We start from the raw sequence: 27,379 nt of genomic DNA on the forward strand, positions 1-27,379 counted from the left end.
AACGGCTGACCTCACCTCCGGCTGGACTCCTCCAACCTGTCCCGTGTCCTGAAGCTCCTTTCGCAGTCGTTGGTATCGACCTCTATGGACCGCTACCCTTAACCACTGGCGGTAGACGATGGATCGTCACAGCTGTAGACCACTTGAAACGGTACGCTAAAACAGCCGCTCTATCTTCGGGATCCGCAGTGGAGGGTGCAGCCTTTTTCTTGGAAGCCACCTTTTTACGGCACGGAGCCCCACGTGGCCTTTTGATTGACCGGGGCAGGACCTTTCGCTCTAAGCTTCTCGACGATGTTCTCCGTGCGTGCAATACCGTCCATAAAACGACTTCCAGCTACCACCCTCAAACTAAGGGTCTCACAGAGCGTTTTGATCGCACGCTTTCCGACATTCTATCTTTGTACATCAACCCTGACCACACCAATTGGGATGTCATTCTACCATTCGTCACTTTCGCATACAACACGGCCGTCCAACGCACTATGGGATAGTCGCCCTTTTTCCTCGTGTATGGTCGCCAACCGCTCACTATCCTCGATGCTTCTTTCTTCGATGTCCCCGTGCCTTCGTCCACATCAGTGTGTGAGCGGTTCGTTTCGCGCATTGCCCGGTGCCGCCAAAATGCCCGCCTCAACACCGACGCCAGTCAACAAGACCGCAAAATTTGCTATGATGCATCTCACCGTGTCGTTTCCTTCCACCCTGGAGACGAAGTGTTACTGTGGACCCCAGTTCGCGCTCTTGGATTGTGCGAGAAATTTCTGTCCCGTGTTGTCGAGCCCTGCATTGTTCGGGAACAGACTTCGCCAGTTAACTATCGTGTTACTCCATTTGTTCCGCCTTTGGATGGCCGCTGCCGTCCCACAGAGATTGTGCATGTTTCGCGTTTAAAATCTTTCATATGGCGTTTCCCGCCATAACCAGCGGCCAGGTTGGCCGCTTTCACGCGCGGGGGAAATTGTGTGAGCATTCGTCTTATTCATCTGTATATATTCATCATCATGGCCAGCGGCATCGTCTGCAGCGCGCGACGTGTGCAATAAACTGTTGAGGCTTAACAGCAGTCTCACAATATCATTACTAAGGTCACCCGAGAATACGGCCCAAGCGGAGCAGTCGGCGCACCCTGTTGTGTGCCACGTTCTGCTCGAACACGACGGACTTCGTTCGCATCGCAGCGTGCTAGCTGTTGGTGTCGACTGCGTCGCAGTTTCGTCAATTTCGCGACAATATGAACAAGTCAAATGGAGAGTAGAAGTAAAATACCGTCACATTGGCACATAAGGACGCTATTGTAAAGGCTAAAAAGTCGCGTGTTTCACACGCCGCAAATTCTCCCCTCGTGTTTCCCTAAAATTTGATTGCATACGCGGTTGCGTAGCCGTTGGAAAGGCCGCGGAGCCGTAGCTTCTTCGCATGTTTAAAGTTGTGTGCACCACTAGGTATATACTTCAGCAAAGGGCAATAATAGATATAGCGAAGTACTTTCGGTTCCTCCTCCAAATTACTAGTAATCAGGTTCGAGTGTATAAGCAAATTGCAGGACTTAACGGCCTTGTCGTCCAGCGAAGATATCCTCAAACACGCGCAGACATAATTCCGTATTGACTGCATCTCAAGACAGAGGACCAGAAGACCCTGCTCTGGAACAGCCGACGCGTTCGTGTAGAGCCTCGAGACACTGCAAGGCACCGTCTTAACTGCCTCATCTGTGTCACTGGCAAATGGGGCCACAACGACCAGGCAGCGACTCATCGGTACAATCGGTATAATCGCGATGTAGCCACGCCCTTCTCGATCGCTACTGCCTGGACCTGGTCTGGCACAAACCCTCCACCGGCGAATACAGACGCTACATTTCGACACTGAACCACACGACCCCTGCACAGGCGCAATTTATTTGCCATCTGTACTACCTCGCAAGAAAAAAAGTGCCATCCATCACCTACACTGACTGCTTTTACGGAATAAAGGACGTTAAGACCCCAGCATGAATATGACATGGCTCTACGCATCCGCCAGATTCTCGTGTAGGAATGGAATAGTGGCAATAAAGCTGGGGTACCTGGCGGCCATGACATGTGGCAGCTCACGGAGAAGGTAACAAAGTGGCTCATAGTACTGCCACCTCACATTTTCGTGTTCAACTTTATCATGCCCAACTTTTCCTATGGGGGTCTTCTGATCTCGATTACCGCCCATACGCGGATTTGCCGCCGAACTCTCACTTCCAAATGGCACGGTTACTTCGCTTCCTCAAGTATCTTCACTCGGAGGGACTCAAAGAAGTCGTTCCTCCCCACACTTTAGGGCCTTCCCTCTCAGCTGATCGCAGGAAACCTTTCTCAACAAAGTACATGCACATACAGCCACAACTCCTGCATAATTCACGAATGGCAGAACCTTGGGGAACGAAGGAAGGGCATTGACGCCTCTGCCCCGATGATACTGTGACAGAGGCAAGATATAGGCGAAATATATATTTACAAAATATTTACAAATAGCGCTAGGGCAAGTAAAGATGTCTGAGCCTGCCTAAGTGCATGCGACCTCATCGTCGGCTTCATCGCTCTGCCAAACCTCGGGTTCATCCGTGTACGGATCACTCCGTAACCTCACCCTTCGGTGGCAGTAGCGCTGTCCTGGCGCTCGCTACAAAGAGGAGGTCGGGAAACGTGAACATCAGTCAGTAGCGAGATCGAAGAAGCGGGGCTCATGGGTATAATCTGGTAAATGACAATCTCGAGTTGGCGCATCACCTTGCTCACACAATGGAAACAATTGTGTGAGAAAGGGCAACATAGCGGGTAACAGTACTTAGTAGTAGTAGACGTAGTCGCCATCGGCAATATCATGCGAAGACGTCAAACTGACGTATGCAGAAGTTGAGGCGGCAGGCGAACGTAATGTGGAGAGCATAAGCGTGGTGGTATGTCGGCTGGAATATTGGGAAGATGGGGCAGCTCAAGCTGAAGAGCGCTGGTCACACAGTCAATTAAAGCAGAATGACAAGACAAAAAATCTAAGCCGACGATTAGGCCATGGGGGCACTTCTCTATGACGGCAAATTCGACTGAAATGAGATGACCAGCCACTGCTGACCTTGGGGCGCATCTTGGCCAGTTTAAAGGTGCAGAGGAGACCATCGTAACACCATACTTGTTAAAAACCCTATTCAGATTGTGGTACACCGTATGGATATGCGGGATCACCGCTGGTTTGGCGCTGCTACGTTCATGTCCCCGTCGATTCTTTGCTCTTTACTTGATTTTCTTTAACAGTGCCTTAGTCACGGCTGGCAAAACACGGTCAGGGAACCCTGCTTTTCGCAATGTAGCTACCGTACCCTGAATCGCCACCTGCATCATGTGAGGGTATGACATGAGGAGTGTAGATTGGAGAGAAAGGGTCACAATAGCCCTTTTTACAGTTTTTGATTGGGCCGAATCAAAAGGGAAAAAAATTTTTTCTTGGTTCTTGGGCAATAGTCCCAGCAAACACATCTTTCTCCCAGCTGGATGTTGAGGTCTAAGAATTGAAAGCTATTTTGTTCCGTCAACTCGTACGTTAAAGGCAGCCCTGTGCCATGTTGTCTGAACTGATGTAAAATCCGCATAGCGATCTTTTCATAAGTACCTGTATTTCGCTTCTTTAAGATTACTTAAAGCTATCCACATATCTAAAGATCTTGAGGGACGTTGCATTCTCAAGTAATGACAGCAGAATGTTGTCAGTTGATGCAAGAAAAATAATACACAGAACTGTAGCTAGACATGATCCTATGCAAGTGCCTTGGCGCTGTAGAAACTGTCGGTTGTCAAACTGGATGAAGGTGGTGTTGATGTAAAACTCTAAAAGTGACATAAGATTGGCGATACTCCGAGCAGCTGCATTCTGAAAGCCAATTGTGCCATTTACTTCTATATATTGTCGAACTGCAATAAACAGGTCGTTCTGGGGTAAAGAATAAAGTATATCCTCTATATCTATAGAGAAAGTATAACCTATTCGCTCCTCTGCTTTCAACAAGCGGGCAACGCCCAAATAATCCTTTGTAGCAAAGGGGTCTGACACTTCTAAACTATTTAAGGGCTTAAGCAAAAATCGACTAATGTGCTGCTGCCAGGTGCCTTTCTAAATAAATACCCTAAATTATATGTGAGTGATGTATGCCGCGTGTACCAGCGGGAGAGGGCCACCCTGACGCACATCCTATGGGATTGCACCAAGTTCCCCAATGAGGCTTCGACAAGTACAACGATTCCTCCGCGACTCGCGGCTGCGTCGGAATGCCACGAAAGCCAAACCTGGGCCGTCCAGCAGGTCTCGGCGGCTCTTGAAAGACAAAGGCCGGGCGAAACCGACGGAACGTTGCCCCACAGGGCGACCAACCGCGGGAGTAACACGCGCTGGAGTTGAGTAGAGACCACCCGCTGAGAAGACGTCAGGGCCCGCGTCACGGCGCCATTTAGTCATGGTGTCGTTCTGCAGGCGACTACATGAAGTTGTCTCTCTCTCTCTCTCTCTCTCACATGTAATTGTCCTGAAAGGCGCATCGAGTTTATGGGTTTTAACAGGGAAGAACACGGACCAAGTATTGACTTTGGAGTCCACAGTAGCTCTAGCCAGGTTCTGAAGTCCCATGGATTTACACAGGACAACTGCCTCGCCCTTGATTCTGTGTGTGCGTAAGTTTCTCCTGCAGTCATGATTGCGCATGCATTGAGCGCCTTCCTGATAAATGTAGCCTGCGCCCCTTTCGATAAACGTAGTTGGAGTCAGTGCCCGTCCTGTCAAGTATTTCTGTTTCCTCGTTTTAAAAAGTAGTGCTGGATTACTTAAGTAAGTTCCGGCGACTGTCATTTCATCAACACGAGACGCACAGCTCCGTGGCAAAATCCTTAATACTTGGGGGATGGTGTAAGTAATAATTTGTGCCTCTGCAGCACTTTATTTACGGTATTATAAGATTGTTCCGATACTGCTTTAAAGAGAGATTTCCTCCATTTTACGACGGCTCAAAATCTGTGACATCTGTCTATACAATAGAAGCATACTATACTGACTCACTCAGTCGCTGTAGGATAGCTATTTCTAATAACCCCGGGTGGCGTCGGCAGCCTTTAGGTGATCGACGAAAGAAGTGCACTTCTACCTCAATGCGGGAAGTCAAAATTGCTGTCGCTGGTGTACGACAGAAGGGACGACTGATACAAAGGACCACTTAGTTGATTTTTATGGCCATATCAATTACACGCACACTTTAGACACGTTAGCAGCGCCGCAGCCACGTTTTCCTGAGTGGTACGAAGCATGTACGGTGCTTGCAACCAAGCCGTCTGAGTACGCGTGCTTGCTGAGCCTGTGTTTGAGGCCATGTGACCAGCTGCAGGTGGCAGGACGAGCACGCGAGGACAAGACGAGTAAGGTTGGTGGCATCACGCGGGCTGTACACTCGCGCCTTAAGTCTGGGATGCACCTGATCAGGGTAGTTTCGGAGGCGGAGCACAGTGCAAACGGTAAAAGAAGCGGCAGCACGGAACGTTCACTTCGAGACAAGCATTCGCGCTCACCGCTGCCGGCGTTCCTCAACACGTGGGTTCAGGTAGTGGGTTCATCAGGTTAACTCACTTCATGTATATAGTTCAGTGAGCCAGTCCCAGCTTATTTTGTTCGCGGTTGTTTAATTTTTACTTCCTATAAACCTGGAGACTTCCTCGCTTTGATAGAGTAATACTTTGATATCATACTATTGATTCTTCACTCTATTGGCGAAGGTGGCCGGCCGCCGGAACACAGCGCTTAGGAACACAAAGTTTAGTAATTTCGGCTCCACATTCGCCAGTGACGTCTTTTAAGACAACAGCCTCCAGCCAGAGCGCAACATTTTCCGCTATTATTAGTAGGTGACACTACATTTGTCGCGTGAAAGCGTGGCAAATAAAGTTGTTCGGTCTCCTCGATGAATGCATGGTATACACGTTAATCGGGTCACTAGAAACGCTGAGGCGGAGACTTATTGTGATGCTTATTTGGCAAAAATTGTGCAGAGAGTGTAAACGCGCACAGTGGCCGGTAGCGGGAACCAAGGGATGAGGAAAATGCGCCGACGGATCTCACCAGAGTTCCCTGGACGCACACGACTAAACTGAAAGCTATGTATGACGCGAATGAGGGCTATCACGTTGTGCTTGTAAGTCAGTTTCTTCAAGTTGCGCTATCCCTAACTTCTCCCACTGTATAGCGTTCTTAATGAAGCGAATGCCGGTGATCTGAGAGAGTCCATCAGTACCTTCCCCAACCACACCGTTAATGTAATAAATGAGCGCACACTTGAAAGTGCTCAGGCTCGCGCACTGACAATTTTCCTAGGACTACCACGATGTGCACCTATTTGGTGCACTATTGCACAGGCACGCACGTGTCCAGCTCGAGTTCCTCTGTAACATGAGCCATTGTGAGTGCACCTCAGGCTACTGGGCAGACACAGGAATCGTTCCCTAACGAAGGTCACAAGCTTACGGCCTGTCGCCGCCTACTCAGGAGCCGTGTAAGAAATGGCGGTATCAAATTTCTATATGTAGGTCAACTGACGAAGCTCCGAGCGGCGCACTTGCTCAGAAAACGTAGCCAAAAGGCTTCTGATGGCGAGAACAATGAATCGTTGAAGTTTCGCGAAGTATCGGACGGTGGCGTAGAGATTAACGCTACTCAAGAATACAATTTACCCTTGCGCACAAAACAAAGTTCAATAGAAAACAATTGATGGCATACGCATGGACGGGAAGCAGCATTAATTTCATGAAGGCTGGAGTCGACGGTAGAGTTTTTCCGAAGAATGCTGGCAAGCCGATCTCGTTGCGGTGGATGCGATTGGTGGGCTGGGTGTCCCGCGAGTCTAGGTCTGACGTCTTCACTCGAGCAGGTTGAGCTAAGTTGAGGGGACTACCGTGAGATTCGTTGCTGACGTTGACTTGTCGACTCCTACGCCAACTAGTAACTCGCAGTTCAGACGCAGCTAGGCGGCCCAGGCGATTCTGGATGGCACTAGCTCTATGACGCTTCTCAACAGGTTGTAGGCTCAGCTTCTATACTCTAGATGGCCTAGCTAGGTCTAAAATCTGCGCTTAAATAACCTCTCGTTTCCCTAGTGCCCTGGGTCGGAGGACAGCAGATATTGGTGGCGATCCAGTCAAGTTCACCCAATTGTATACTGGCTCCTCCCAAGCTCTTGGCCGCGCCCTTATTAATTAGGGGCCAGGGAATGGGGTATTCCCCCCCCCCCCTGCTGATAGAGTTCGCGCACACGTATTGCACCACCCACGCACACCCTTCAGTCCGTGCCGGGCCTCCATTGTACATTCATAAAATGAGATAAACTGTGGCAGCTGGCCATATGGCACTGTTGGCACACATCCACTGTCAGCAGTTCGTAGACACAGGATTGCACAGACGCCACATACTTCAGAGTATTCGCACCCCGGTCTTCCTAGTAAGCTTCTGAATGCACGTGCGGGGCCGAGAATACACAGGGGTTCCTAGGAAAACCTGTCGCGGCGTCATGGTCGCGTCGATGAAGAAACGACGATAATCCCTAAACCGGCTTTCGACCCTTTTCGGTCACTTTCCCGAATGGCGGGCACTAACCGTCTTGCTCGTCAGTACCTCTTACTACGACCCTTTGGCGCCCCTTGATCGGTGCTTCGCCGAATCGAATAATGCCGCACGTGAGAGGGTGAAAATTTCTAATATAACGCCATAGGCTCCACGAAAGGAACTGCCCATTAGCGGCGTGTGGAAATTAGCAAGTATGCGGGAATGCTCAGTACGCTCAGCGAGTGAGTGAGTGAAAACTCTATTGAGCTTCAGTATTTGTGTTCTTCTGTGGCTGGGGCGAATTTTTCGGGGGAGCCTTCCCCCTTGTGTCTTCCACGGAGGTCTTCACCCGCAGCTTCGTCCGTCCTCTTTCACAGTGGTCGGTTGCCCTCGGTCCATGGCTCCGCTGGCTTCTGCTCTTCATCGTGCGCGCCACACTAGGCCCAGCTGGTCTTCGCAGCGGTCGATAAGCAGGAATTCCTTCCATTGCACCGACCTTGGTAGTGATATGATTGGGACTACGTCCGTTTGCTGACATGCCCATGTTATGTGGTTTAATATGGGTTTCACATTGCACCATGGACATTTGTCCTCCCATAGTGTGGGGTGCATTTTACTTAGCACGTTAAAGTGTGGGGTGCATTTTACTTAGCACGTTAAGGTTATGGTACAACGCTGTTTGTAGTTGTCTCCATGCGAGAGCTGCTTCCCTGCTAAGAAACTTGTACGGCGGGGGGTACCGCATCCTGCTGCTTCTGTAACGGTCTAACGGTATAATGGCCGAGTACTGTCGGGGTACAGACGCGGGTTTCTCCAGGCTGTCTACAATGGACGCTCTGTAATTAGCGAAACTTCTTTCTCAAATTTTCGCACTCCAAAGTTCGTGTGTGGCCTCTAAGGAATAATCATGGCTAGTTTTTTTTTTCTAGTTCGACAAGACAGTAGTTTCCCGATACTGATAAGGCTGTTCCGCTTTTTCGACTGTATTTACTGAATAGACGGACGCTACTCGCGTGAGAGATCTAAGTTCTGGATTTTTACTTGCCAGCACCACGATCTCAATATAAGGTGCGCGCTGTAGTAGGGGAGTCCGAAATTATTTTGACAACCACGAGTTCCTTAACGCGATTCTAAACCTAGGTAAAGGATGGTGGATATGTAAAAAAAATCTAGGCGTAGCATTTCTTTTCTGGAGGCATGGCTGGACTACAGCTTGGCTTCAATTTAGAAATTGTAACACGTGTCCCAAAGAGATTGGTTAAAGAGTAATTTAGTGAATCTTTCTTATTAGGGGTCCGGACATTGTCATTTGTTTCCAAAGGACGGTACGTTAGGCATGTTGGTAATCCCTGCTGAAAACTATTGACAGCGCGTAACGACACGAATAACACAGAGAAGATAAAAGGTTGATAGCGCTTGTCCGTGTATCTCTTCTGTGTCGTCCGTGTTATTTCACTTTGTCAATAGTCTTGAGTTTGTGACTTGTCATGCAAGTAACGCCCGACTCGTGAAAAAATCTGCCTCAACAGGCAAATTATAATCCTCGTGTTTCAAGCGATATTTAGATATATTGTAAAAGTAAAAGATTGTATAGTGACCGTGCCGTCCCTCACAATGCTTCACGAACCGACATTTCCGCATGTTGTGACATTAAACATTTTTTTTAATTTCCTTTCCATGTACCGGGGTCATTGTAACAAAATAGTCAAACTGTAGTCAGGGGCCCTATAACGTAAAACTACTCCAATACGTTTCTATTCCAATCTCCTGACGTCAAATTTGCGTAACTACCAACGCAAGCACCGGGCGGTCACGCGCAGTGTTGTCTGAACAGACCAATCAAACGCTCTCCTCGTTCATAGGAGGTCACTTTTGTTTGCTTGAAAAACGAATAACATTGCCTACACTGAGCGGCTTGTCGTATCTAATTGGCTGACAAGAGGCGAGGAGGACGCTCAAGTGGAGAGGGATTCGATGGGGCCGAGCCACTGCACTGAAAGTCAATAACCGGATGAAGAGGCAGGTGCCGGCGTCTACGATTGGTCGGCTTTCCCTGGCTTAGCTTGCGGTGGCTGGTCGAAAATCGCGGCGGCACGCAACGGAAGCTCAAGGATGACGCTAAAACGGACCCTCAGCAAAGAAGAGTTGGCAGAATGAGGGGGTAAACGTGCCGAAAGTGCTCGAAAACGTTACACGGCCACGCAAGAAGTTTTATGGTACGCAAATACACCCATGCTCTCCAGCAGGTGCGAGTAGCCAGCGTCCGAGCGATGGGCGGCAGCCTTCTTTTATCCCTTTCGGAACGGGGCAGCCTGCGGCTATTCCGAAGAAAATTCAGTTTTGTTCGGCATATTAATGAATCTTTATCGCGTACACGTCACTTTGACGCGGTGAGTTCTTGCGGTTTTGTGACGTCGCGTGACAGGCAGGTGAAGCGGGTGCAGCCCGATAACTTTTTATCAATAGCCGAGGGCTAATGGCGAAAAGGGGTCAAATCACAAACAACTGTTTTTTTCTTTTTTCTGCCAAATAATGTATAATCAATGTGTACACATCATATCAGATGGGAAGGTATCGCGGTTTTCGTGACGTTGCGTGATAGACAGGTGAAGTAGGGGTGGTCGAAAAAAGTTTTTGACGAATCGTAGAGGGCTGATAGCAGAATTGGAATAGAAAAGTTTGGAATAGTTTTACGTTATAGCGCCCCAGCAGTCCGTCCTTTGACATTAAGCTGCAGTCCCTTCGTCCCGCCATTACATTAATTTCCTACAGGGTGACACCCGACGGCAATCAAGAAAAGAGGCTTCAAAAAAGCATAAACGAAGTGCAGAGAGCTGAATTAGTTTTTTTTTGTGATTTACTTTCATGTCACACATCGTGAGCTCGCACACCATGGCGTCGCCGTTACAGCCGGCAGGCAACGTTCGTTGTTGCGAGTGAGAAGGAACCGATGGAAGCGGATGACAGTGATTCTTGCAAAATACAGCCCCACTAAGAAAACGGGAGGCGAAAAAAAAACTCGCAGTTGCGTCCTAAAAGCAAAGCATCGATTGCGATAGCAAATTTGTAGACAGCCGTGCGAAGTGAGGATAGTATTTTTATTGGCCGTATCAACTTGTAAACATTCGCTTGCTAACTAAATTAACAGGCATGGTCTCAGCGCGCACAGCAAACACAAACACATCACACTCGATGACCGCAGACACTCGCTGTAAAACGCTGGTGTGAGCAAGCGCGGCAACAGCAGCGAGCGAAGATACCTTCGTGCTATCTATCGCTTCAAAGCAAACTGGGCGCCGAGAGCACACAGGGCGCACAAAGCTACAAGCCGTCGACGCACCTAGATTCTTCCCCAAATGAAGATCGCTTTCAAGGTGCGGCCGCACAACCGCGCGCAACTGCCACATACGCAGTTGGAGCCGGAGTCAAATGCCGCACTCCGTGCCTCGCAACGTTGGGTGGCTCGGGCACGACGGAAGACAGCGCGCTTCTTCCCCGTTTTCCTCCCTTTCACGCGGGCGAGATTGTGCCGCGATCGTCGGCGCCCCTCGCACGCTTTCACTCGCGCATTCACTGCAGGGCGCACCACGACGGTGTTATCGCCCTTAGACCTTAATTCGGAACATCACGGCGATGACAACGGCAGAAATGTGCCTTGAATGTCCATATAACTGCTATCGCAAGAAAGCGACAAGGAAAACCGGGCCCATATTTGGAACATTTCATTTCTTTTCACATCCTTTCTTTATCGTGCGTTGCCTCCAATGGGCGATTCCATCAATAATACTCGCACTGCGGCACTAGAACCAGTGAATGAGGGCAGAAACAGTAGAAAATAAAAGGCATCGCATGAGAATAGGGCCCATGTTGGATTTTATCTGAAGCTTTAGATGTGGTGCACCTCGTGGCCTCTGCGCAGTGGCGAAATATTTGTGGTGTTCTCTCTTTCTTTCCTTCTTTCTTTCTGTCTTTCTTTCTTTCTTTCCTTCTTCCTTTCTTCCTTTCTTTCTTTCTTATTTTTTATTCGGAGCCATCGAGGATTCCACACAGTCTGCGATGTCCCAGAAAACAACTTCCAAAGCTTCTGCACAAGCCGGCGTCGGAAAATAACGATGCCTTCAAGTGCGAGCACGCCGCGGGGACGTTTGATCTTGCGCATACGGCAAACAGCTAATTGTGACCAGCACGGTACGCGGTATCAGTTACATTTCAGTATCGATGGCTGTGACTTTTTTTGCAGAATTCGATGCAACTTTACTGCGAAGTTATTCGCCAATAGCATTTGGAGGTAATATTACGCCGTCCACGCTGTCAGATGCGTCGCTTAGTCACCGAAGCGCTAGGGGTTTGAGCAATCTCGGGCCGTCAGCCCCATTTTTTTACGCGCATTCTTCTTCTCAACTCGGCCCGTGCATTCCTCGTTCGCGCCTGAAGCGAACGATCTTACTTTTATGTTCTGCGATAAAAAATAGCGCTATCTTCCACAGGAAGAGTCAGAACACAGCGCGTGTTCTTGCTGTCATGTCATCTATTTTCTTTTTCTTCTGCAGCTGTTATTGTATAAGCCAGATGTTACCGCGTAGGCCGTCTCGTTCGCCAGTCTACGTATTTGTTGTTTCTGACTTGCAGACGTGCCCGCTGGTTCCGTCTGCAGAGCACGCCGCAATCCCACTTGTCACCCGACTGTTGAGTTTTCACAAACAATGTCGGAATCCGCCATGGCGCCGGTCTGGTTTCTCCGAGCTCACGACGGGCCTTAGCTGGAGCAAGGTGCCTGCCGTACGAAGGTGAGCCTGTCATAGTATACTTTCTTGTTTTGATTGCCCTGTAACTTGAAAGGTCCCAGTCGGCGTGAAGTGGCTCACTTTCTACTCTTGATAAACGAAGCAGTGGGCATGCATTAGCGTTGTTACAAAGCCGTACACCGTGTTTGATATGCGCCATGCGTTTCGCTTGCAGCCGTGTGATTTCTTGTAATTGTTATAGCTACGGCTGAAAATTATGTGCAACGTCTCAAAAGAGCATTAATTCTAGATGTGAAGTAAATACGTAAAAAGTAAATGTTCATATCAATAAAACATTTATTGGATTATATATTGATTCCTTGCTGTCCGTGGAACCCTGGTGGCAACCGAGGATACCAAGCGGGTTCCGCAACGGCTTTTTATCACAGCACGACGTGCTCATGTAATTGCAATAATTCCTTCATTATGACGCCTGATCAGACGAAGTTTCGTCGAACTTTTGGCTATATGAAATTCACAGCGAAGGCCAGTCTACGGTGCCGTGTGGAGCTTTAGAGTATGCAGAGCGGGACATAAGTTTGCGATACTTTGTTGAAAGCGTGTACTGTATACTAATTATGAAATACCTTGAGTTTTGTGGCATTAAAAAAACTGCTCAATGCTCTCACGCTTATTCCAACACACTCAACATGGAGGAAGCCTGCTTGCTACGCCCTATAATGACGATACATTTACAAGCCTCAGGACACTAAACAGGGAAGGACGTGCCTGTCGGTACAGGCAGAAGGCTCTGGAGTCTGGCAGTTGGCTATAGCGCTGTGCCACGCTCTAGTAGCCTGAAGGTTTGGGCTGCGAGAGAGGTTTGGCGCGGCGAGGTTGGGTGCGGCTGGCCAGGAGTGAGGCCTGCTGGCGTGGACTGAGGGAACGCGCCGCTCCCACACGTTCCCGGCCGTTATCTTGAGTAAACTGACACACGGTTTTGCCCGTAACACTGGCTCGACGAGGGCGAAGAAGGCTATGTCGATGCCTTAATTAAAAGCGCCTACAAAGCGGCCATCCGGGGCAAAACACAGGCAGCGGTGCTCATTTGTCAGAGGGACCGTCTCAGTAAAACGCCAGTGGATAGGGAAATCGTCACCAAGATAGGAGCCCCGCCCTACCCATTGCATTTTGACGAGATGTTGGACAGCGTACCACTGACATTTGGAAACGAATCCCAGTAGCGCCAGTTCCCATGAACATGCATGATGACTGCCACGGAGGCCAGATGTACAGCGAGAGTCAAATGGCTCCGTAAACAATTAAGAAGCGGCTCCAGTGTCGTGTACGTCGACACGGCCAGCTTCGATAGGCAACGCCACGTGATTGCGGCCGTAAACAAGGATTTGCAATTAATCACTAGCGCTTGCTTACTCAACACATTCGCTACTAATGCAGAGGCGACGGCTATAGCCTTAGCAATACGGTTTCACGAGCTTAAAGCAGTGTCGTCCATAATATCAGACTTGCAGGGAGCCTGCCGGCTCTCCATGACCGGAAGAACACCTGCCGCAGCCTTACGGCTACTCAAATCCGCACCGACCCACCATCACAGGTTGATTTTTTTCCCAAGCCCACGCTGCAGGCTCGAGGGCGGGCGCGTTAACTCGTGAGTTTAGCAACCGAGCGGCGCTCTCTGACCCCAGATTCTCGCCAGTTCCAGATCTAGCGAGAGATTCACGCTCACCAGCGTTTTACGCGGCAAATATATGAAACGCCTCCTAAGTCCCTTAAAGGAGAAGAGGTGATCGATCCAAGAAGGGTGTAGACGGATTCGCACCTAATAACATTACACATCACACATCCAGCGCTTTACCTGCCTAAGTGGCAGTGGGTCGGATGTAGGCCGACACTGTAACACGTTTCGTGGTGGTGTGTGCCGAAGCTCGGAGAACTGAATTCTAGTTAAGGCAGCCAAACAAAAATTAGTACGGATCAGCGAGAGGCACAGCTAGCCAGTTCGGACATAGGAATGCAACTAGTAATCCTGGATCAAGTCCAGAGGGGCGGCGTACGCAATTGGAACGCAGGACCTCACCTATAAGACTACCTGACCCCTTGTTTTTTTTTTGGCCTTTGGGAGAAAGTGTTTCATTCATTCATCATTTCATGTCAACTTGGTGTGGTACTGCGTATGTGCAACCCGGTCTGTGGTGGCCTCCGATGAGCGTCTTTAGCACTAACTTGGGCAACTAGCCATGAGCCACTGGGAATGCGCCACTGACAATGATATAAAAGTCCCTGAAACTGCTGTAATACTGAGCGGAATTAAACCCACGTCGCAACGGTTCCTCAACAATAGCAACCCAACGCATTAGCAGGCTGCGCCACAAATGCACTAGACATATGCCGCTTTTCAATAAGCTCCCTTCACGTCAGTGCCATAAATGCGCCAGGTATGTGCTGCGCTTCAGCGGTTGGCGACGATACCAATAGGGCGGCGCTTAGGCGGCCAGAGAATTGCTTATTGTTTGGCTGAATCAATGTGCAGCTTACAAGGCTGCACATTGCTGACAGCCTGCTACCACTCCACCACGGACGTTTCAGGGAGGAATATAACGTAGGTGGCTGTTGAGACGTGTGTTCTCACAAGTCTCAACCACACATCTGACATGTCTGGTTGAGCGAGGTACACCAAGGAAGAAGAAGCTTGTGCTTCCTGCGGTAAAGCTAAGGAAACGACGGGACATGTTTTACTAATGTGCTCAGATATTGACGCAGCTGTCGCTTTACGCCCCGCGCTGGCCTCCTTGAAGCCCTTGGGCTTCAGAGTGAAATACCAGAGGGAAATACCAGAGGGAAAGTAAACATGTCCGCAATAGACATTAGCAAAATGCTATCGGAGGTTTGATGCCATAATAGTAGGGAGACCAGAAACAATGGAGGCGTACAAAAACAAAGTTCTCGATGGAGGTTAAGAAAGTTTGATTCTGGGAATTTTGTGCTTAAGAAAAAAGAAAAAAGGTAGGTAGGACATTAGACAAAATGAGGACAAGTGCTTGGTGGCGCAACCCACCGCACTCATAGGAGACGCTCATAGCATCCATCCATCCACCCACCAACCGAATTTGCCTTAGAGGGCTCTGGAAGCGGCATGACGCAAGTGGCCTCCTTGTCATCTCCCTCGTACAACCGCACTCTTCCATTCCTGTCACCCTGAAATCACTCGCTTCAAAACGCCCTAGCCCCCACCCTCGCCGCCCCTATCCCGCTCACTGAGTAAGCGCAGTTATTTTAGCTACAAGGAAGCAGTCAAGGAAGCTTACAAGATGGCGACTTTATTTGTTAAAGAGAGAAAGGGCGAAACGAATGCACACATGCGATATCACAGTTGACCGGATAAGGACTGTCATTTGTAGCGACGTGGCGTCACAGGTACCGCGGAGTTTGAAAGCCACGCTCCTGAACCCTCCCGTGCGTTAGGAGCGTGCGTGCGCTGCTATAGACCACCGCCTCAGCTGGTACATCCTGTCCAATGTTCACTTGGTGATCAAGTGTTTGTAAATAGTTCTATGCATAGATCATCGCTTCCTTTTTGAAGTTGGATGTGTATATAGCGTCAAATCTGCGATGAAAGGAAACCACAACTACGTCGGCAAAAAGCGAAGGAACTAGGTTAGCCCAGGGTGCTGGCAATATCAGCTCGGAGCATAGGCGAACAGGAGAGAAGCTTAGGGATTCTTTAAATCAGTTTGCGCTTTGTCTCCTCAATGGTCATTTCCAATGACCTCAGGAGTGCATGCACGCAGCTGTTCATAATTGCCCTCGACACGGCTGCGATTTGCAACCCGTGCACGTCTTGATGGTCGGGGTTACCTAAGGCGCCGCAAATTTTGCATAAATTGCGGTGTTGATTGCGCGTATGCGACCATACTATCAGAAAATTGTCGTGTTTTTCTTTCTTACATTTATTACATTATAATGGTAACGCTTGAGCTATCAACGTGTCTAATCACGTTAACAATTTTTTTCTTAAAAACGTGCCATTTCACTAGACAGGTAACCATTAAGGCGAGAGTAGTGACATGTTTGTGCGTGTTGCCAACATTTCTAATATCTAAAGAACTAAGCCGTAAAATAACTCCTAAATTATGGTGCTCATCTACGCCATTTCCCATGTTGCCCGCTCTCGTTTGTTCACCAAGGCAAAGCATCGGCATACTTATCAGTACAGTGTATCCGGGATGGCCGAGGGCTCATTACCACCCATTAAAGGTCAACAGTAAAGAAATTTCAAGCCGCGTAAACAGCTTACTTTGAAATAGTTCACATACAGAGTAGCCTGCGCGCAAACATTTACCTTTGAGATGGGAGATAATGCGTCACGAAAGGGTTTTAAAAAGAGCTACCTTTTACGACACGCAGTTTTTGCGCTGTTTCAGTGTCCATCTTGTCCTCGTTAATGTGCGCTGTATATAGCTCAATAACAATGGACGTACACCAACTAGCCCAATTCATCGTTTTGTTGCACATTTTGGAAAGTTAAATTGAAAAAGAACGTCACAGGCCTGCACGGCACATGCACTAGAGGGACAGCATAAGCGTGAGGAGGACAATAGATTTTTTTTCTATCATTCTTGTATACGTCTTTTTTCCTTCCTCAAACTTCCTTTCACACCTGTGCATCTGCTACATGGTCTTGTACCTGCTGTAACCATATGCAACTGCAATGCAAAATGTGGACGTATCGGCGCAAAATGGCGCGCATGTTCCATCACGTGTCTCCCCGTGCGCTAGGACGCGCTTATGGCGCATTTTTTCCTCTGCACGCTAGCAAGCACTGGCGTGACTCAGTGATAGAGTAGCTGACTCCCATCCTGCGGGCACGGGTTCGATCTCGGCGGGAACTGGGTATTTTCTGTTTCATTACCGGCGATAGCTACTGCGGACACCAGACACCGGCGGCGGATACCATCACCAAGCGAAACAACAACCAAAACAAAACTTTGCAACAACCTGCTGCTGAAGTAGTTCTCCAGCAGCAGGTGTTCTTTTTGTACTAATCAATGTATCGCAATTTATCAGAAGTGAAACAAAGCAAGAAAATGGAATAGCAATGCAGATACAATACGGATATTGCAACATGTGGTATCGGCTTCACGGCCGAGGACTGCATCACAACCGTGATTTTTGCCTCAAGCGTGTCTTTTGGTGTTTTTGGAAGTCAGCCATCTCGTAGTTTTATTTTGCGTGCTACAACCAGGGATGATTTCATTGCAACGGACCATTTACACATGTTAACGGTACTGCAGTCCTTCAGCAACCTTCTTCATTTCTTTTCCGCAGACTCAGATATCTTTTCGGCAATGATTAGTTTACCATTTTCGAAAAACTATAGTCATACAGCAGCCATTCATTCTTGCGAATCTTGCTTACCACCAGGTTGTGACTACGTCGAGGACATAAGTGTGCAGTTTTATAATGAAAGATAGCCTTGTGTATCGCAATCATCCTGCGTTTCGGATAATTAGTTGTTTTTCTTGCACTACAGAGTACATATGAAGCACGCGATCACACCGGAATAAACATTCCTGCTTTAAAGATATGCTTTTGTATTTGACTATTCGTACTCGATTCGAATTCGAAAAAAGTTTACATTTCCACCTCAACTGAAACATTGGCCATAATGCAGTTGAATAGGCAGACGAGGACACGAAGGAAGAAGTGCGCGCGCTACCCACCTCACTGGATAGCTAGGTTCTACCGACGTATTTTTCAGAACACAGCTGCTTTAATAAACGCCGCCAGTTCCTTTACAAGATAAGTGGCAAAGTGGTGGAGGTGCTGCCGGGCAGACCTCGCCTGTAAGCGGAACCACCAAACCAGCGCCACCGGATGCTCTCCTCCATCGGGCCAGCCGCAGGATCCTGGGACTGCTTCAGCAAGAGAACACAACTATTCAGACCAGCTCAATTGTTATGGAAAGCGCAATGATGAACGAGCACACATTTCATAACCCGCGGGTTTCGATGTTGTTTCAGGGCGACGTGTTCGAACACGTCGAAGACGGGATGACCGACTTCGAGCGCGCTTGCCAAATGCTACGAATAGTACGACGCGACTAAACTGCGAAATGTCTACTTTTGCCTGGAGGAACGCTCGTTTCTGTGGTTTCAAAACATCGAGGAGAGTTTATCATCGTGGCGCGAATTCCGCCATCGGCAACTGGACACCTACAATAAGTGCTGACCCCTGCGAACGAGCAGGATGAGTGATCCAGGCAGGCGTCGAGCTTCCCGAAGAAAGTGTTACTACGTTCGTTGAAGATATTCCGCACCTCTTCAAATGCGCCATACCAGGAATTGCAGAGGACAACAAGTTGCGTAACCTGGAGCGAGGAGTGAAGGAAGAGCTTTTTCACTGGTCTTATACGGAGCTCTCCGAAGTCTGCCACCGAAGTACTGTTGGTGGTGAAAATAAACTTCAACTTCAACTTCAACTTCAAGTTTTATCCGAAGCCGTAAATATCGAAAAGGTGCGCCAGAATCGATCAAACTTCTGCGAGCTGCAAGCGAACATTGACATCTACTACCGAAATTACGACAGTCATCGGAAGCAACAGTAACTACCTTCGAAAACTCGCTCACAGCCTTCTGCGCGATGTGGTAGAGGTTTACGGCAAGCCACAGCCTACAGTGCACTCCATTGCGAGTGCTATGAAAGATGAAGTGCCCCAAGCCCTCCAGACAACCGCGCCTGTACCGACTGAGCAGTGCCGTGCGACCTCACGCAAAAGTCTTGAGACAGCCTGCTTCATCTCCCTCGTTGTTACTTCACCTCAGGTTTAACTTCAATGGGCCCAACCGGTACAGCACATCGAAGAACAACACATGCCTCCGGCGTTTCTTCATGCCGCTTCTCCGGTTGTGCTCCAGGCGGAGCAATGGGTGATTGCGCCGAGTTAGAGGCACGTCCTCTCAAAACTCGGATGTTCGGCGCACACCGGACCACCGTCCCCTGTGCTTCCATAGCGATGAAGCAGATCGTTCCACTGTCAGGGCCCATGCTGACGCCCGGGTTGTGGGGCTTTCCACCTACTCGCCGCCGACTTCAACAAACTCGAGACACTGAAGACGCCGTGGCTCAAGAGCGCATTCTTACGCATACCAGGTGGCAGTCGCACTCACCGTCGGCAAGACTGTTTTCAGCACCGCCACAGCGATATTGTAGAGCACGATCGCCAAGTTCCCGCCAGGAATACTAACTATAGCAACCTATCAGTGCAAGGGCCCTGGTAATCGACGAGCTGAAGACCTCGAATTGACACGAACAACGAGAGGCATTTTATTCGATTTCAGCTGCAATTGAAAGGAATGACGGGCTTTCACTGGACATACCGGTGGTGGTCGGCAATTACGTGGTTGCGCGGTTGCACTATAATGCATACCGCAACGGACAATTCCTCCTTAATTGGGTAGATAGCGACTATTATAAAGAGAGTAATAACAGCCTAGTATGACTCGCCGATTCAGATGGCTGGTGGCCACGCCACCGCTCCGTTGGGCACCCGTACGTCAAGAGTTGGGATTAGAGGATCGACGTTCGTAGTGGGCTGCCTTGACCTTATGGAATGCTCCCGCGACGTCATTCTCAGGGTTGACGTTTTGCAAGACTAAGGCGCTGTTATTGACCTGCGAGGAAGTGTAATCAGCTTCTCAGTCAACCCAGTTATCGACGGGCGCGACAGCAAGCGAGGTGATGATGCACGTAGCGTTTCTACCGAAAGTGTTACGGTTTCCCCACGAGCAAGTGCCCAAGCCGAAGGGACTTCCGGTGGAATGCGCGAAGGTGAAGAGGTCGTACGAAGTAACTTACGGAACATATTGACGCAAGGTCAATCTCAGTTGTTTGCCGCGAACTGTAGTAACGAATTTCGACACCTTTTCCGTGTTACTTCGATAGCGCATGACGGTGAAATAGCAAACGCGCTTTTTTTGCCTCTGAAGCAGTGGGGATTGCTGACATGTCACTGGGTAACATCGACAATAACTCCGAACTCTCGAAAGACAACCGGGAAGTACTGCGCGAGCACTTGCTTGAGTTCAGGGCGTGTTTTGAAACTATATCTAACGTGAGCCAGCCTTCAATTACAAGATGCAATATCATAACATGCGACGGCACATGCCCGATACATAAGCTGCTCAACCGTGTGTCGAGAAAACAACGCGAAGCAAATTGGTGCACAAGTACAACAGATGCTTCACGACGGCTTTATCGAACCTTCCAACAGCTCGCGGTCGTCTCCAGGATTTCTAGAGAAAAATGAAGACAGAACGCTACGTTTGTACATCGACTACCAGAAGCGCAGCAATGCAACTGAAAATAACATATGTACAATGTAACGTATCACCGACTCATTAAATAGGCTGTGGTGCACCCAGTAATTTTCGTCACTCGATTTGAAACTCGGGTACTGGCTGATCGAAATAGATGAAAAAAAGCACTGAAAATTCACCGACGATTGCGATACGATGATTGCAAAATTTGAGCGCAGCTGCAGACGTGTTTCATTTCGCGATATTTCGACTGGCGTAGACAATGTGTCTCGTGCGGCCTGTTGCAAAGGGAACTAAATGTGACGCGACTGCCTGGGTAATCGGGAAATAGCGAGAGGAATCGCTGTTCACAGCCTCCACCGCAGAGAACATCCGCTGATGCAGTGCTTTGTTTCCATACAGACGACGCGGGCGGCTCTCGTGCCATCTCGTAGCCATCGTCACCGCAAAGCCCCTCATGTCACGGCACTATACTTTTCTTCTAACACTTTCGCCATACCCTTCTCCTCCGCTTTCCTGCTCGCGCTCTATTCGCTCTCTCTGCTTTTTTCATCCCCTATGGCCCTTCGCGTTCACTCGGTCACGACGTAAGACGCCGGCGGTTGTCGCAGGAAAGTACACCCAAACAGAGCGCTCTAAAAAAATCTTTTTTTTTGTGTGGTTCCTGACGGCCTCTACGATTGTCGAGTGTTTCCATTCGGCTTGTATTCAGCCCCAGCAACTTACCAGTGAATTATGAACACTGGAATGAAGTTGCCGACTTGTATTGTGCATCTTGATGACCTAGTATTCTTTTCTAAAACATTTGAGCAACATCTTCATCGTCTGCGGAATGTGCTAGAAGCAATCTAATCGGTTGATCTCACGCTTAAGCGAGAAACGTGTCACTTTGGTTATGAAGGGCTCAGGTTTTGTCGGTCACGTGGTAAGCGCCACTGGAATGCGACCCGATCCCGAAAAGCTTGCCGCTGTAGAAGCATTTCCTGCTCGTGCTGACAAGAAGGCTCTCTGGCGCTTCGTGGAGGTGGGTGTATTGTCGCCGTTTCATTGAAAACTCATCGAAGATAGCAGAACCCCTGACTCGCTTCACCAGGGACGACACTCCATTTGCCTGGACGAATGTGCAAAAGGCAGGCCTTTGCTGAACTACGACATCCCATGCAGTTATGTTCTTGCACATTTTAGTGACGATGCTTCCACCAAGGTGCATACTGGCGCCACTAACATCAATCTTGTTGCCGTACTCGTCCAACCTCAAGACGTCACTGAAATAGTAATAGATTACGCCAGCCGCTCGCTGTCCTTTGCTGAGACGAACCTCCTCGAGCACTCCTACCAAAGGCCCACCTCTGGTAGAATGGTTGAAGTTGGCTCGTTCAATGAAAGTGGTATAGTGTGCCTGCGACAGGAAAATGTACGTGCTGTTACCCTTGATAACGGCTCTTTAATCTTTTTATTTAATTTTGAGAGCGCGTCGCGATGCCCGATTAAAAAATCGGGGGTCCTACTGGGGAGGCGGCGTCAAAAGACATTATACCGACTGTTGCCCTGCACGAGCGGCGCCTAATGCCACTTTGAAACCTGAAACTTTGAACTGCGCCGTTCTGCGCGATGCAAAATATTGAACTGAAGATGTCTAGTATTACTGTACCGAATCATGAGGCGCGCCGTAGCGGAGGACTCCGTACTAATTGCAACCACCTGGGGATATTACTGTGTGCATAAGTCCCCATAGACGACCGCTATATTATTGCGCCCCCACTGGAATACCACCTAATCAGCCGGGATCCAACCCACGACCTCGAATTAAGTAGCAATCAAATGATATACATCGAACAGACGATTACAAGTGCTCTAAAATTGAACAAGCCCAGTGCGAATCTAAATCTAATAATTTGATAACGTTACAGCGTGAATTTCCTTGGTATGCATATTTATTTATTTATTTAAAATACCTTACAGGCCCTATGGGGACATTGTGTAAGGGGGTTACAAAATCAAGGCAAAAAAATAGAGTAAGTAGCCTTCTGAAGTCTAATACAATAGATACGCCTCAACGCAGGACTCATCCACATTACTACCGAGATCAAGATATCAAAAGGGAAAAACTGAAGTAATTAAAGGCCACGAAGGTACGCTTAAGGAAATAACACGAGTAAAACTTAACGTAAGGCACTAATACTACAAAGCAAAATACACGAAAAATATACAGATAAAGGAGAGGTTGGCGCCTGCTGCTTATCTGCGCGAGAAAGCAACAATAAAAGCACAAACAGACCGAGAAACACAAAATACGGGGAAGCAGAGAAAACGCGGGGAAGGTGGGAGATGGACATTCAAGGCGATGCGCAAAACGAGAACAACACGAAAGCATGGGCCAGCGTTTCCACAAGTGGACTTGACTATTTGCCATATATGGCGTATGTCTCCTCGAAAAAGACAAGTCCACTTTGTAAAAAAGATTTCAAAACCGCCAATGGTCCTTTCGGTAGCCTTATTGTTGGCCATGTGCTAAATATATCATTTTTTACACTGTACGGTCGAAAGTCTAACACCAGCAAATCAGCCTTCAGTCTTCGCCCTGCCGTAGCGTGCCGTTGGTTCTGAAATAGGTGTTGCACGTCTTCGTGAGCGTGGCCCTGATAGCACTGCGGACTAGTGAAGCAGTTTCTGTGCAATAAGTGACAGGTGTGAAATAAAGTAAATTTCTATTGTCGCTCATATTAGTGAAATTGACCTTTTGCTTTGAGGGTCTATGAATCATAACTGGCAGCACTTTTATTTTCCTATCAAACCAGGTGTTTGTCCTAAGCCGATACGTCTCAGAAAGTGGCGGTATTCATTGAGGGCAAGAGGGGATATTTTAGTTATATTCATTTCCTTGCGCCGGCTTCGCAGCAGCCTGCGCTGGACTGTTTTCAGGAGTAGCGAACTGCTGTCGCATCCCCTGAAATTCTTTAACGTGAGTTTTCCCGTTGACGTTAGCTGCTTTGAAACACAATATGTTTCAAACGCATTTCGGTCAGTGCTATTTAGTGCCATAAAGACGCCTTGAGAAATGGCTAAAAATAAAAAAAAACATATTCTGAGTAATTGTACGGACGCTATGAAATTCAGGGCAAAGAGAATAACGGCAGAAGTATATTTGTCGCACTTTGGAGCCCAAATAAGGCTTCGATTGGGCCTAGTTGGTATGGCATCGTTCTATTTTACTGCGCTGTACTGTTATACCAAGTACAAAAAAACATATTGACATCCATATGCTCAATGTTCGTCAGTCCCTATTTTTGGCCTTTGTATAACTGTATAGTGCAGTAAACAAAACGATGTTGCAACTGGAGGTCCGAAGATGTGGAATTCACTTTGCTCGTGGAGGAGTAACGGAACGTGAGGCTGGGCCCGATAATCAGTACGTTTGAAAGAAACCTTTATATTTATATATTTACAAGAAAAGTCAAAGTAGCATAGAAAAAGTTCATGAGAAAGTTGTTGCAGTCAATCACTCTCGCCGTCCGTTCCTCTTTTTGTTCCCTGCCTGGTCATTGTTCAGTCACTTCCCCCAATCCGGCGTCAAGAGAGCGATGACATCAGGTTCCACCAATCCGGAGGTCGGTTGCCCTTTCCCTCCGAAGGGAGCTTTGTTGGAAACACACGTACATCACTGGGCACAAATAGGGGAAAGGAGGGCAACGTACGCTGACTCCGATCGTACACTGACTCCGTACCCGGTGTGGACATGCCAATTAGGGCGGCTGACAGGTGATGGACCGCATCATTACATAGACCGCGTCTCCGGCGTGGACGTGCCAATTTGTGCGGCTTACAAGTGATGGCCGTATCCTTGCTAATTGCCCAAACCTCTCCTGACCGAAGTACTCCCGCGGTGGTGATAAATAATCTGTTTTGATAACCATTTTGACGAGGCTGTCGGCCCGTTTCCCATAATCGCGCGAGCCGTGACCGAAGGGAGCCACGGTGTGAACGGTCGATCACAACAACGACGCCATACCAACTAGCCCCAGTCGGAGCCTTATTGAACGTTATTTCGAGCCCATCGGGCGTGAACGTTTGGGGTGGTCCGCCACTTCACCGTATTCTTTTCGTCATCAATAACGCACATGTGTATCAGTCTCTATTTTTTGTCCTGTGTATAGCAGTATAGCATAGTAGACCGAACTCTGGAGTGCCCACGCTCAAATCAGTATAAAGCGAATCAGTTACGAAGAACGAGGCTAGTTGGTGCTCGATATTGCAAGAAAATACCCCGAAACGTATGAGTGAGTATGGATATCGGCAAGCGCAGTTACTCGCTTGTCGTAACATCTGTGCGCCTTCATTGCTGTGGTTTTTTTTACTTCTCTTTACTCACCGTAGTTAGTACGATGCCAATTTGCTGTCACTAAGTGTCGCAATTTGCGGCAATAAATGGTTCAACATTGTACAAAGTCCAGGAGCGCCCCAAGACTGGCGTACCGGCGCGGCGCTTCGCTCTGAGATTGTCGGGGTGGGTGCATAGCCTAGCGGGCAATCCCCCCGCGCCAGACGTGGATTGAAATCCACCTGAATGACATTGGTAAACCTAGCCCCGATTTTTCGGACTCAGTTTTGGAGTCAGCCCCCACAATGCAGCTAGGCCCACCATCTGCTTCTTGTGAGTTGGCCCTCTTGAATGAAACGCAAAGCGAGCGACACAAACGCCCGTCTTCTCTACCAAGGAGCGCAGCAAGACCATAAGTGCGTGGGTCAGAGGAAACTATGGAATCACCACTTGCAGCTCCAGAGCAACCGCAATTACCTAGCCAAGAAAGCAGTTACTGCTTCACTGCTCTGGAGGACATAAACTAGTTGGGCTTACCATGGCACATTCCACACATCGGCAGAGTAAAAAGTGGTTGACAGTCCGCGCTAAGTTGTTCGGGTGCCGTAATAGGCTTGTGGTGCACCTTGTTCCCCCTCACTGCAGCTGTGGGCCTACGGCTCCGGGTACGCAGCATGCGCTCCTCTGCTAGCCGTGCAGGCATTCAACTCACCTACACGTTGCCCGTGACGCACCCCGTGGAGGTGTGGAGAGTTCCACCCAGAGGCAGCGGCTCTGTCCTAGCTGGATTATACGGGTAGGCAACCACCCGCACCGTACACGCGCCTCTGGGCCATGAATGGTTGCCGGACTCTTTCGAGGACCGACTGACGAGACCCGACTTCGCAGCTGTGTCTTCCAGTGAGCTGGATTTCCGGGGTGCGCAACGAACTCCGAGCCCTAACAGCATGCTTATTGAACAGTCTCACAAGGAACGCAATCCCATACCAAGGCCTCCAAGTAGTTTCATTACAAGGGAGGACCAAAGCCCCCAGCCATTTCAGCATGGTTCCTGCTTACCCGAGAGGGACAATGCCCAGGTGAACCTAGATCTTACTCTTCATTGGATGGAAGCATGGATAACTCGAATTCATCCGAGCTTATTTGTGTATGAGCTGATCAACACCTTGACCCCAGACAATAGCCTGCAGAGGATTACCACAAAACTCCGGCATGGTCCAGCCATGGCATAGCACAACCAACACTGGTAATGCACTACGCTGACAGAAAACTGGTATGTCACTAGTACTGACTCTAATTAGAGTGAGTAATGAAGACTCTGGATTATTTCTATGATCCGCACACTCTAGAAAAAACAACAACGAAATAATAATTTAATAAACTTACATATTATATTACTAGAATGATTAGTTATTTGTTTGGTGAGTAATCTACATGTGGGAACGGTTTCAATGTTTTCAGTCGTTAAGTCATAAATCTCAGTTATCTTTTTGAAGATGTCAAAATTGATACATCAAGATTTCTGGGCTTAAGCGTAATGGTAGCCAGCCTGAATAACGATCTCAAGAGACTGGAGCCTGCCCTTCCGACCTGCCCTTCATGTAGTGCTTAACACTTACTTCATCTCGCCCGCGGGTCGGCCGGTATTGCACTCTCTTCGGGGATGGCCCAGGCATGGGGAGTGCTTAACGCTTGCTTCACCTACACCGCGGGTCGGCCCGGTACTGGACTATATCCGGGATCGGCCCACGTATGGGGAGTACGTAACGCCTGCTTCAACTCCACCGCGGGTACGCCCGGCAATGCACTATCTTCGGGATCGGCCCAGGCATGGGGAGTGCTTAACACTTGCTTCACCTCCGCCGCGGGTCGACCCTGCATTGCACTATATTCGGCATCGGCCCACGTATGCGGAATGCTTAACGCCTGCTTCACCTCCGCCGCGGGTAGGCCCGAGATTGCACTATGTTCGGGATCAGCCCGTGTACGGGAAGTGCTTCACGCCTGCTTCACCTCCGCCGCGGGTCGGCCCGGCATTGCACTATCTTTGGAAACGGCCCTTCCGAAGCGTCTGTTGTATTTAGGAACCATTATCACTTCCGAATTAAAACGCACCTCTGTCAGAAATAACTGCATGTAGCTTTGACGGAAGAAGTACCTTTCTTCTATTTTTGTGTTTTTGAAGAGGTTGGAGCAAGCACATTAACTTCAGTGAGTTGGCTGAGGCTCAAGAATCTAAGCATAGTGGTAAGCGGAAAGCACAGTGAAACACGAGTTGGCACTTGCCGCCACATGCGCTAGTAAATCGATCTTTACTGGACAAATGTCGTATTTGTACCAGCCGCGGCAGTACGGCCGCTGCCAGGCACTGGCAAGCACTCATGTGGAAATATATCAACAAG

General features: G+C 48.8%; 1 protein-coding gene across 1 annotated transcript in view; it reads left to right on the top strand.

Annotated features, from left to right (window-relative positions):
- LOC142576538 (monocarboxylate transporter 12-B-like) overlaps positions 1-27,379 on the top strand; it is a 101,592-nt gene that overhangs the window by 13,743 nt on the left and 60,470 nt on the right. Inside the window, exon 2 of the mRNA XM_075686698.1 lies at positions 12,229-12,386. The gene's annotated coding sequence lies outside the window, so the exon portion shown is untranslated. The remainder of the gene's footprint in view (positions 1-12,228; positions 12,387-27,379) is intronic.

Source organism: Dermacentor variabilis, chromosome 3, assembly GCF_050947875.1.
Source record: "Dermacentor variabilis isolate Ectoservices chromosome 3, ASM5094787v1, whole genome shotgun sequence".
Taxonomy (NCBI): domain Eukaryota; kingdom Metazoa; phylum Arthropoda; class Arachnida; order Ixodida; family Ixodidae; genus Dermacentor; species Dermacentor variabilis.